The 13,764-nt window shown below is 34.1% G+C and overlaps 1 pseudogene; it reads right to left on the bottom strand.

The window, feature by feature from the left end:
* Window positions 1–2,597: 2,597 nt before the first annotated feature.
* LOC146995293 (histone H4-like) lies at window positions 2,598–6,525 on the bottom strand (annotated as a pseudogene).
* Window positions 6,526–13,764: the final 7,239 nt, after the last annotated feature.

The following is a 13,764-nucleotide window of genomic DNA, read 5'->3' on the forward strand; positions in this document are numbered from 1 at the left end:
GCAGGTGAACGAAACGCCATAACACCCGGTATCTTTTCATCGATTGACTAAGGTTTGTTTATTTTGCTGTGGGGAGCAGCCCTTCCACCTGATTACAAGTAGTCCTGTGATTTAATTACCCAAGTAGCACAGCAACGTCGTGACGACGTCGCAAACTCATCGCGGATGTCGTTGCAAAAACGTTGCAATATGTCGTGTTTAAGACGCCCAGATGTCCGCGAACATCCACTGTTTTGCAACCGTTGCAAAGACGCCTTTGTTACGTCTTTTCAGATGAGGTTTTTGTCGTATAGGCGTCGTTATTGCGTCTTTCCCAGGTGATAGTTTGGTTGTGAAAGCATCATATCACGACGTCTTAAAGACGCCTAAATGTTGGCCAAATTCCACCTTTTTGCAACAGTTGTGAAAATGTCGTTATTATGTCATTGTGTTACATATTGATTTATGCAGAAAAATAAGCTTAATAATTAATATATTTTTCTTCTTTTTTAAAATTTTGTATTCCTTGTATTTATCTAAAGTTTAAATATTTTATCATTTCCTGGAAACCAGAAGATAATACAGTTTCTTCTCTTTAGACTAAATATGCATAATTAATAATAGCTTTAATTATTTTCAGTACTTTAAACTATATTTTTTAAATAACAAAAATTCTAAGTTACGATTATTTAAGATTTCATAACTTAAATTAACATTAACCGAACGAAGAGCATTATTGCTGAATCATACGTTTTCACTTTCAAATAAATGCTATAATAACCGAGGTCCCGAATCATCATTTCCTGATAGCAATCTAAAGCGTATCTGGAGTTGCTAAAAGACAACAAGGTGACATGAAATTCTTTTGGGCAAAGAATTCTCCTTACTTTTAAGCATCATAAGGATAGTTACAGATAGTGATGAACCTAAACAGAGCAAATATCCTTTCATAAATAGTCCTCTTCTTCCACTCCGGAATGTTTTGTTGTATATTGTCAGCTACCCTTCATTTCCAATATGCAGCACAAAGCTTGTTTAGATCGGCATGCTTTCACTGAAATTCGTGCGGTTTTTAATTAAGAACTATAAATTTAATAAACGATTTCGTCTCATGAAATATCAACTGAGTTTTTTCAGGCCAGTTTCTGTTTTGCTATACGATTGAAGGACTGCCTAATAGGAAAGCCTTGGAATCTACTAATGACGAAAAACTGTAAAAGATCTTCTTTCCTCTTATGTACTTTAAATTTACTTTGCATATTCCGATGGAATTTCCACATGCTGTCCCTAAAATATAACTGGAAAGTTCCATTGTAAGATATGACTTTCATCGCTATTATAAAGTAAACTGATCTTACGAGGAAACCTGGCCATTTCTCGCACAGGCGGGAATAATAGCACAGAAAATAGGTAAAATAAACCCTTTCATTCGTCAAACACTTGATACAAATGGCACGTACTTTCGTGCTTATAATAACACCGAAGACCTGCGGTGGAACTTAAGATTTATATACAAACATTTATATTTTTATTTATGCTTCGAACAATTTTTATAATTATCAGAAACAGATTAGATTTTGATTATTTTTTCCTCAAGTTATGTCCTATTTCCTAAATTTTCTATCAAAGCTCCAAAATTTTCAAAACTCATTTATTTCCAGCTTATTTAGAGTGATTTTTTTTAATAATTAATTTAAGTTAGTTGTAAAATTACAACATTTTATTACATATAGTACAGAGATAGCGGGAACGTAGAAATGGAATCTTTCATTAATATATTAGTGAACTTTTTTTCTCTTTAGAAAAATTCTCTGTCGCATTGAATAAATAACTGTTTAGTGAACATGTCTTCCAATGTTCTTTTTTCTATGTTGCTTTATTCTTAAATTAGACGTGCTTTTCCTTAACGTTTGGAGGGCAGTGTATATCGCAAACTGGTTTTAAGTTCAGATTATTCAGTTCTGATTTCGATTCTATTGTGTTCATACTCGTATCACTATTTACATATGGGGAAAACTACGAAAACATCCATGCAGCGAACGTTTGGCGGGATTTGAACCTCTGTCCGAACTACCAGCGTTCAGCGACTTTCCCGCCCAGCCGCTGGTGACGATCTTAACTTGTGAGTGTGTGATTATGGAAAAGCCTCGAGGGCTATCTGCATAAGGGGAGAGATGCCTTCGTGGAGGACGTTCTAAGGAAGACTGGCTCGTATACACGTTACACATGGCAAAAACCGCGAAAACGCACATGCAGCCAGCCCGCTCGCGGGATTCGAATCTCAGACCGAACTACCAGTGTTCAGCGACTTTACTGCTGTGCGATAACAACTATCGTTTTATCATTTTAAGGCCCTCGAATTTTCTTTATTTAAAAAATAACTCTTTGGTCAGGCATAAATATAAAATTATCCGCTGCTTATTAGGTATTGAATAAGGGAATTATTTACTGAAGTTTTACGCGGAGTGTATTTTTAAAATTCATGCGGAGTTGAAGCTTATTTTAAGGACATCAGCGTGAGCGAAGCTAGTTTTATAATAAAGGCATAACTTTTTTAAAAATTTGTATGGCTCTGAAAAGGGCCTTTTTTCGGGGAGGTGAGGGCAAGGTAATGAGATTTAGCCACCAAATCCATATAGAGTGTGTCCCTGTCTCTTCGAAGCATAAAAGACATCCATAGCAGTGACAGTTTTCCTCTTGGCATGCTCAGTGTAGGTAACAGCATCGTGGATCACATTTTTCATGAAAACTTTAAGTACTCCTCAGGTCTCCTCATAGATGAGGCCAGAAATATGCTTTACTCCACCTCGTCTTGCCAAACGCCTGATTGCTGGCTTGGTGATGCCCTGGATACTATCTCTCAGGACCTTGCGATGCCTTTTCACACCCCCTTTACCAAGGCCTTTGCCTTTTTCACGACATTTCTGTAGCTACCTAATAGAGTACCGAAGATCAACAGAATATGAAAAAAATTATATATATATCGGTTTTATAGTAGGTTTTCACTGTGCGTCACGTGACAAAAAGTCTGCGTTCGACCAACAGGAAAAATACTCAAAATCAAGTGCTGATAGGATTACCAAATGGTAAAATCGTGTAAAAAGGCGCCGGCCGTGCCGAAAACATTCACAGATTTTGAAAATGTCTGCTCTAGCATCTGGGAAAGCTATTAAGAAAGCCGGAAAGGCCCAGAAGGCCGTTCCACGTGGTGACAAGAAAATGAGGGAAAAGCCCAGGAAGGAATCTTTCGCTATTTACATCTACAAAGTTCTCAAGGATGTTCATCCTGACACTGGTATTTTCAGTAAAGCAATGTCCATCACGAATTCCTTCATTAACGACATCTTTGAGAGAATTGCAGCAGAATCGTGTCGTTTAGCTCATTACAATAAGAAGGGCACCACTACCAGCCGAGAAATTCAAGCTTCGGTACGATTTTTGTGGCCTGGTACTTTGGCAAAACATGCTGTTTGCCAAACGCTTGCCATGCGGAAAGTACTAAAGCTGTCGCCAAGTACACCAGCTCGAAGTAAATTTGTAAAGCTTCCAGCATAAAAAAGGGCCCTTTTTAGGGCCAGAAAATATATGAAAAAGATAATGCTTAATTGCATCAAATGAAAAAATTGCGACATGCACGTAAGAGTGTAATTTTCTGGTTCTTTTTCACGTTAAAATCTAAATTGATCTGAATGTAGACAACAGGAGATATTTGTATCCATTTTGATGAAATTTTTAAGGAGGAACTTAAAGGAATTAGAATTAAATGTCTAAAAAAAAAAAAAAAAAAAAAAAAAAATGGGAGTCTCTTCGTGGCAAAATATAAAAGGGATAATGTTCGGAGAACAGCCTTGGTTGCGCCAACTTGGCTCCTTTAAGAATATGGGCGACATTTCATTATGCCAACGGAAGTAAATATCATGTGGGGAATAGGTGCTAAGGAGAAAAGATAATACATGGGGAAAAACGGGATTAAGATGTGTTTATATTTGTTTAGTATCTGATTGCTGATTTGGTTCTGTTATGTTGCTAAATTAGCATTAATGTGCGTCTATTGCGAAAACGCAGGGCAATTACTTTTCGATGCGATTTTATATATGTATTAATATATCACATTCCTGCTCATATGATCTACATATGTATCAGATAACTAGCTACTTTTGACACTTATTTCTGGATGTGTATTATTTTACAACTTTTTCTGCTTTGAAAACCCAAGTATTGAAACATTATGTGTATGCTTGTGAAAATATTATTTCAGATATTCTCGTATAACTAACTATGCTATAATCTCATATTATTCAGTTCTCATATAACTACTATTGATGCCTGCTTCTATTATTTACTTTAAAATGCAGTATTTGATAGCCTTTCGCAGAGTAGCCATTCTAGAATTCGTTCTGTAATGTTATATAATGTTATTTGTCTTATGCATTATTTTGTCTAAATATTTATTTTCATAAAGAATATGTAATCAATGTAGAGAATGGTGTTGGTGTATTTAATTATGGCAAATCACACTAGGGCTATCTGCCTAAGGGGAGGGATGCCTTCGTGGAGGACTTTCTAAGGGAACCTGGCTCGTATACACGTTACACATGGGGAAAACCACAAAAACACCCATGCAGCCAGTGTTCAGCGACTTTACCGCTGGGCCGCTGGTGGGCCAATCTAGAGAATGCGAGTTCAATATATTTCAAAGACAGAGATAATAAACAAACAAAATAAAAGGCAGACTACACGTGCAACCAGATAAAAGTGACCATATTCTAAGGAAAGTTAATAAACTCAAAATGATCTGAAAGTGTAGCCCATGCCACAAAATTCGCTCAAGTATTATTTCTGAGTGGTAAAGCAGAACAGATATATATGAGTGCATTTTTATATCTAAAATAAAATCTGTTATTAGTTGCTGATGAAAAAGTAAGAAAATAATTTTTATGGATAGAAATTTATGTAGTTGAGTATTGAAAGTCTGATACTTCATTGACACTGAAATAGCAATTTATACATCGTATGAAAGTGAAAAAAAGTGTTTTTTTTAAAACTTCAAAAATCTTAATAATTTTCAGAACATATTCTTAAAACAAATTAAGAATATACTGTTTCTTAGAAGTTATTTTTTTAATTATATGCCATATACTTTATGTAAAGATCAAGCATGGCCAAACTGAGACTCGGAATTCATAATTTACTCACGTTGTATTCATAATTTACTCATGTTGTAATTTACTCACGTAATAAGCAACTCGCGTTGTTTTGCTTTTGAAACATAATTGTCATTTGAAACAGAATTTGTGTGTCTTTTTAATAATTACTAATTTAATTTTTTGAAATTACACTGTGTGTATAATAATTTTAAACTATGCCTTATTTGCTAATCTCTGATAAATAAAAACAAAAGTCAAACAGTGCCATATCTGTAACTACCATGTTGATATTACTCTTGAAATGTGTAGTGGTCATCAGCCTAGCAGAAAAGATAAATGTCTTTTATCCTGGTAGCACCTGCATTCATAATGTACCTCAAATCGTACTGAATGTCCTATAAATATTTGTACTGTGATTTGCAACAGGAAATACAAAACATATCTAATGATCCAAACTTCCAACGAATTATTTGTTACGTGATGCAGTAGTGAGGTTTGATCCCTATATTGGGCTGAAGGCCCACGCAATAGCAAAAATCTAACTATACTTTTCTATAACTCCAATAGTTTGACAGCTTACAGTCTCATTCCCCCTTTTTTTTCCATGCTTTTTACCATTACCATGAGGAGATTGTATAGATTAAGAGTCAAGTAAAAATCCATAGTTCTGTATTTTCAAATTACTGCTTTATTTTTACTTTATTGTAAACAGCAGTACGTCGCTTCTTTTATTTTCAGTTTACTGCTATTAAAATTTGTTTTTAATTATAACGGAAAAAGAAAAATTGAAAATCTGAAGGAAAAGCTTTATTTATTAGCTAAAAAGTAAAATTTACAATTCGTACATCCAAGGAATATGCTTCCTCGGATACTGAGCAAAAGCAGTAACAGTTATTTTGGTACTGTTCTATTATCAAGGGACTGGATTCAGAATGTATGAACGTGTGTTGGTATGTACTATGTGCTTCTATGTGTATTTGTATGCACACATATATTTGTACTTATGCATACAATGAACACATACATGCATACATACATTTCTGAACTCGATCCTGATAACAGAACAGTACCGCTATTTCTTTATTCGTGTAAGTAAGCATTATTGTTGAAATAAGAAACCCTTGGCTATTTACTTAAAATATTTCTTTTTTATTGCAAAGCTTTGCTAATTTTGAAACATGATAAACACCTAATTGTGTTTCTTAAATATTTCTGAATTGTAACATGCAGTTCTTACTGACATGATATCTGATGACTTTGAAACAGAATTAGCTAATGCAGGAATATAACTGCCTATGCAAATATTCTTAAATCTTTGTGAAACTTGTTCAGTCTTTATGAACCAAGATGTGCAAAAGATCATTAAACACCAACAGGTGGTTTCTGGAGTTGGTTGCATAGCATGATTTTTACTGTTTTCAACTTTTCTTAATTTTTAGTATCCACTCAACATTTTGTGAACTTATACGTTCTGTGCAATAAAACATTTGTGAATTTATTTTTCTTTTTAGTCAAACTAAAGTTGTAACCTGGAAAATGATAATATAGTGCACAGGTTTTGAGAACATAAATGTTACAGTAGCATGACTAATCTGAGAATACAAAGGAAGTACAGTACTTTATGGACTTTCTTTTTCCTTCCCTTTCACAAAAAACACAAAAATACTTCCTACGTACACATTTTAGATGAATATTTATGATGGTAATGTTTTTTTGAATGAAGATTAAAAGGATATTACATTGATTCATCAATCATAAAAGTATCTGAAAGGCATGGCTTTAATTATAATAAATACTATGACATATATGTATTAAAAATAATAAAACAACCTATTCTGCCCCATGCATCTCTTTCGCCATTCCTAGAAAATCCTTCCCCTCTCTCCAACTCTTGAAAAATGCATATACATTTATTTAGATTCAGACTATGTTTCAACTTGTTTTATAAATTAAACAACAAAAGTGTAGAAAATGTTGATAAGTGCCAAAACTTGAACAAAAGTATATTTTGATATTCATGAACTAAAACTAAATACTTAACATATAAATAAAGGCTTCCCCCTGAAGCCCCATTGGTTGAAAATCCCTGTTGTAGAAGATATATCGAGATAGGAGAGGAAAGAAAATTTTTTAAAAGGTAACATATTTTTCAAATCAAGTTGAATGTTTACCTCACAAAAGCATTCAAAGGATGGCTGCTATGAAATATATATGGCTAAAGGGTTTTTTCTAAGGATTATTAATATGTATGTATGTTAATTTTTTCGTCACTGGGAAGTGAATGTTTTATCAAGTAAAGTACATTTTGAAAAATATTTTAGCTAATAGAGATCAATTTCATAAAATATTTAGAAAGTTTCAATTAAGCATTAGCAGTTGTTACCTGTTATATTCAGTGATGAAATTGTATTACTGGATATTCAGTAATGATTGTTAACTTGTTTAATTATGAGTACACATTCAGTGTATGTGACACCATAAATACTGGATCAAAGTATCACTAATAACAACCATAGTAATACAGTAAATTTTAACTTCTTTTGAAATCAGTAATCTATATTTATAACATGTAATACATTGTAGCATTTAGTGGTGTTAAAATTAACTAGCTCTATTTTCTAAGTATAATGATGTTGGTACCGTTATAAAGGACTCGATTTAAAATATTGGAGGCCATCTGATGTTTTGAATGTGGCAGATGTCACTAATGCATGTTAGTGATATTATTCATGTAAATAATGTACAGTACATTCGATATAAAGTATTTTGTGAAATAGCCTTACATTATTTAAAAATTTTAATTTGTTGTTATTTAAAGAAAAAATATGTCACCTTTTCGAATGTTTTGTTTTTATGGTTTCAGTTTATTATCTACTGTATTAAATATAAACTTACGCATTTTTTTTAATCTGAAAGAAACAGAAAATATGAAGTACTTTAAAATACATACTGAATTTGTGCTAAACTTTTATCAAGTTACAGATATGTGACAGTTTAATGCAATTAAATTGTTTATCAATTCAACAATGAAGTCTATGAATAAAATATAAAATTAAAAAACTTTCTTTTCAACTGTGAAAGAAATAATTTTGTCTAATGAAGCTTCCTTTGGTATTTATATATTAAAACCATCTTAAAAATTAATTTTGAATTGTTTAAGAAATCATGTTATTTTGCTTTTAATAATTTATTATATAAAAGTTTAAATGAATAAGATGGCAGTTCTTTTTATATTTTATATCTCTATAATTAAATAGTCATCAATTAAAATTTTAAAAAATGCTTAAAAGTAAGTAAAATATTTTAACAGAAATGGTCAGTTGAAAAAAGGACATTGATATAGTTTTGATTAGTCTTTATTCAAAAATATCACTGCCCTGCAAGAGTACGAGATAAAAATACAAATTCTGATAAAAAGCTGAAATACAAATTTTGACATTTCATACCTACTTCTTGTAGTTTTTCTAAGTAGCCCACCAGCGACCAAGTGAATAAGAAAGCTGAATATTGTTAGTTTGACTCACGTTCAAATCCCAATGAGCAGGCTGACTGCATGAGTGTTTGGATGGCTTTCCATATGAAACATAAATACAAACCAGTTTCCTCTAGAAAGTCCTCCACAAATATATATGTCTCCTTGAGCAGATATTCTCATGTGTTTTGCTTTAATAAATTAATCTGACCTAACTCTGATTATCAGTATACACCTCTAGAAACTGAAATCTCAAGAATACCTGAATTTTGTAGATGTTTGTGTCTCCCATACTATAAACAAACATCCACCAGTGGCGAAATCCCCAAATATGGATGCTTCAAATCCTTGTAAATGGGCTGGCTGCGTAAGAGTTTTTGTGGTTTTGGACATGTTTAACGTAATACAAGCCAGCTCACCTTAAGAAAGTTCTCCACAAAAGTACCCCTCCTTCTGCAGATAACCCTCATGTGCTGTGCAATATAAATAATCTAACCTAATTTAGTAAAAAAATATCTATTAACAACAGTTTTGCCATATAACTGTGGCTCAAGTCTATGGTATTAATAAAGAATTATCACCTATTTATTTATTTATTTATTTATTTAGAATTAAAACTATTCTGCCTCTTTTAACTATTGCCTGCATGTGTGAGTGTCATGCCTTCAGACATAACATGAACATTTTGATTTTGTATCCTATCACATGCAGAACAATAAAGTTCTTTAATATTATCAAAATACATTGAAAATCTTGTGTCATTACCAAACTAAATTTAGTAACAGTTTTCACACAAATTGAAAATTTTTTTATTACGAGGAAGATTCTTTAAACAATCTCTGAAAACAGTACATTGTCACTTGTGAAATGTGTTACTTAGTTTACTGCCATATGAATTTTTTTTCCGGAATTTTGTATAATCTTTGATTTATTTTCTCATATAACAGCATTAGTGCTATGTATTAAAATTTTTTTATTGCTTGCATACTGAAATCTTGCTTTCATGTTTGAAATCATACACACTGGAAAGGAATGAAACATAGGGAACACACTGAGATGGCATAAAATCCATAAATGTGATTAACAACTGTATCTGTAATATAAACAGCCTATCCTGGAATCTGGTGGGTAAGACTGCTGAACATTGATAGTTAGACAAACTCCAAATTATGGTGAACAAATTCGCTCCATGAATGCTTCCGTGGTTTTCCCTATATATAACATGAACAGAGGCAGTTCTTCATAGAAAGTTATCTATGAAGGCATCTTTTTTCCTTCACAGCCCAGTAGGTAAGACCGCTGAGCACTGATAGTTCAGTCCAAGTTCAATTCCCAGGGAACAGATTGGCTGCATGCATGTTTTTATAGATTCTCCCTTGCGTAACATGAGTACAAGACAGTTTCCGTCAGAAAGTTCTCCTTAACAGCATTATTCAATCAAGGAATATACACTAGCATACTTTTCCATAACTTAATAAATGCATATCTCTTTAGGCAGACAGTTTGTGTCTGAAATCGGAATTATAAATATTAAAGTCTTTTTCGCATATATATTTAAAAAGTACTTCAGAAAATAGAATATTAATTTTTTAATGTTTCTTGTATATTGTTAAGTGTATATCTAGAGATTGACGAAGATTTTTTAATGAAAACTATGTAAATCAAGATTCTAATTTAAATTTGTTTTGCCCTTAACTCATCATTTTAATTTAGGTATTTTCAGTTTCTGTACTAAAAATAGTAACTGCTTATCATAAACCTCTCTGGACTGCGTCATTCCTCTATTAATCCATGTCAAGTGACTTCCTACATACACATTTCTAGTAATGTCTGTCTAGTCTGTCTACATAATGCTGGTGATGTTTTGTAATTTGAAACTTAACCAGCCAATATTATTTTAGAGCGCTATTTATCAATCAGTCAAACAACGTCGAAACTAATTCACTTTGAATTAAGATTTTGTACTGACCACAAAAAAACTATATAAATCATTTTGGATTCTCCCCCCCCCCCACTGTACATTTATTTATGTACACTGCAGCAACAGTGGTCACCGTGCTGACTGTCCGTGTCCGTAGTGCAGCAGACGTCATCTCACTGCCGCAACCTTCTCTCGGGTTTTAATGCCCCAAGGCCGCGGAGATTTTGCATGGCGTTCAATATGAACCCATTGATCTCATATTCGCCTTACAGTCATGGGATCCCGACCAACACGAACAGCAATGTCGCGGAAGAATGAATCGTAGTCCAAAGAGTCCACGATCTTGCCGTGGTCGAATTCCAACGCATACTAGTAAGAGTTTCTTCTTTTTACAGGGGGCGTAATATAATCTTAATCCGAGCAACTAACGCTTAAATACGATTTCTGAATGAAAAACTCGTTATTCAATTTTTTCCCCCATTTATATGCAATGCAGAGGTATTACTCATACATGCTTTGCGCGCATGCGCTGGAATGCTAATTGTTCTTATATCCAGGATGCAGTACTTGGGGTTAATGCAAATTTGACATTTATTGCATGTCTCCTTCATGATGTTGCAATTTTAATAGGCAGTAGCGTAATGTTATCAGCTGACAAATAAGTACTGTTGCAAATAAATTGAAATCTATCGTACGTACATACAGGATACAGCCTATAACATAGAAATCGACTCATTGAGAAGTTATCCAAATAGGTAGAAATTGCGTATGGCTATACCTTCGACGAAAGATGGAAATGATTAACATTTAGTGTTGAATGATTGACAAGCTATGGAGCTCCAGCGCAGCATCCAGATGAAATGGATATCTGTGTCAACACCTCTACACTCCACTGCTCTGCCAATTAAGCTATGGACGGATGGTACATAAAACGGAAGATATTCCATTGATAATGCATAATTTCCATGCGAGTATGGGTCCGTAGATCTAGGTGGAATGTACCAACGTCTCGTAGACGGGTTCGTCAAACGTATGAGCAGATGTCACCATTTAAGAATAAAGGAATGAGGGTGGCCGCAGGATAGCTAGATGTTTGGATCCGAGAGATGCGACCATTCTGTGATATTGACAGGAATGGGTGAACCATGGTTGTAGAGAATGTCAAGAATGTAACGGTCGAGAAAAAGCGACGGCAGAACACAAGGACAAAATGATCATCCGAACACGTTCACAACCTCAGCCTCTGATGCTTTAATCCGACGTATAGCCGGAACATCAGTGCAATGACAAGTGATAATGAGACTCTGAGAACGGGGGCTGAAGTCACAGAAGGCATCGCTCCGTCTACCCATAGTCATTGCATACCGCTAAGCATGTTTGCAGCGGTGCCGGAGGTATTCGATCTGGGATCTAACAGACTGGAATATAATTGCTTTCAGGGATGAGTCCTGCTTCGAAGTGAGTTCCGACGACTAGCGAAGACATGTCTGGAGACGTTCAGAACAGCAATGCGTACTCATCTGGATACTGCCAACGAGACAACCAGGATCTATGGTATGGGGTGCCATTTCATTTGACAGCCGGCCTCGTTTGGTGTGGCACCCTTATAGCACGGCAGCACTTCGATGAGATTCTAGCCCTTTATTTTTGCCCTTCCTTTCGCGGATCTCTGGGCTTACATTTCAGCAGGGTAATGCTCGGACGCACACGGCATGCCTTTCTACTAATTGTTTTCGTGCGTCTCCAACACTTCCCTGGCCGGCGTGATCGCCAGATCTCTCCCCAACTGAGCACGTTTGGGCCCTGAGGAGCCATGTCCGACCCTCCCTGGATGGCGCCGATCTAACTTGCTGGTTTGAAATTATATGCCAAGAAATCCTCCAGGAGCACATCCGCCAACAGTACGAGTCAATGCCTAACCGGATTAGAGCTTGCAATAGGGCTAAAGGTGGGCCATTGCATTATTTATTTTGCTTTTGTAGCTGTACTTCCTAAATAAAAAATTAAATTCCCATCATACTAGTTTCGTTTTCAATCCATCTACAGATTTTCGTCTCATTCAGATAACTCCTTTTTGGTGTGTCGTTTTATATGTTACAGAAATGCAACTGAAATTGTAGGTTAAATTAATTGAATATGGCGATGTTTACAAGGGGCATCTGCTTAAGAGAAACGATGCTTTCATGGAGGACTTATTAAGATAAACTGGCTCATATTTACGTTACGCATGAGGAAACCACGAAAACCAATAATGGCCTTTATTTGTGTGTCTTTCTAATAAAATCTTACATAGACTGCTATATATCTTATAGCTAGAATAGAGCATTTTCACAGGCTGTTTTCATAAATGGTATCAAAATAATGTTAGAATTATGCTTAATGAATCGGTTTTTCTTACATTAACTAATTCCTTCACTACCCAAATGCTTAACTTTCCTCTTATTATTCATTAAATACCAGAGACACAAGTGCAATTTCTCCCATATTAAGACAGATCTTTTTTTCAGTGTCCTTCAGCTGTTTATGAAAAATACTTTAGCTATATAAATTCTGTCTTCTTTTTGTAATAAAGATTATTTACAATATTTTTCTTATTTGCTATAACACAGAAGGCATTGCGGATGTTTTGCATTGATAGGACAATCAAATTAACTTCTTTTGCAGTTCTTGATAAAGACGCGTATAAATCTGAAAGTAAGGCATTAAATTGTTTTAAATTTTACATACTGTGCATGTAAGTAATTTTAGAAAAAGTTATATAATTTCATTTCTAAATCTATGGAAGATTTAAGGATGCTTTCAATTGAGCTGCTGCCATGGTTTTGGTGCTAAAAAGCATCTTGTTCTAGGCAGATAGCACTTGAAATGCATATGCTTATGATTAATAAAACATTAAACCACATGGTCAAAATTCAGTGTAAAACTTCTCATCCTTTTGTAGAATGTTTTTCAAGACTGACATGTAAAGTTGAAAGCTTTGTGAACTTTCTTCTTCTTGTTGCTTTATTTATACAAGATAATCTATACTGTACAATGGTTCTAGCTATAACGCATTTTATTTTAGAATTTCATTCCCTTCTCTATGTAACATTGTAATTTGTAATTTACTACTCTTGGTATTTTGAATAACTATTTACAAGAAATTACTCTTGGTATTATAAACATTTCTAAAACTATTAATTTCAATGTTTTTGACAGAGATAGTTTTTTCCCCTCCTTGAATTTTGCATTTACGGTAAAAGAAT

Source organism: Stegodyphus dumicola, chromosome 9, assembly GCF_044657685.1.
Source record: "Stegodyphus dumicola isolate Sdum_Otavi_A_Nest chromosome 9, ASM4465768v1".
NCBI lineage: Eukaryota > Metazoa > Arthropoda > Arachnida > Araneae > Eresidae > Stegodyphus > Stegodyphus dumicola.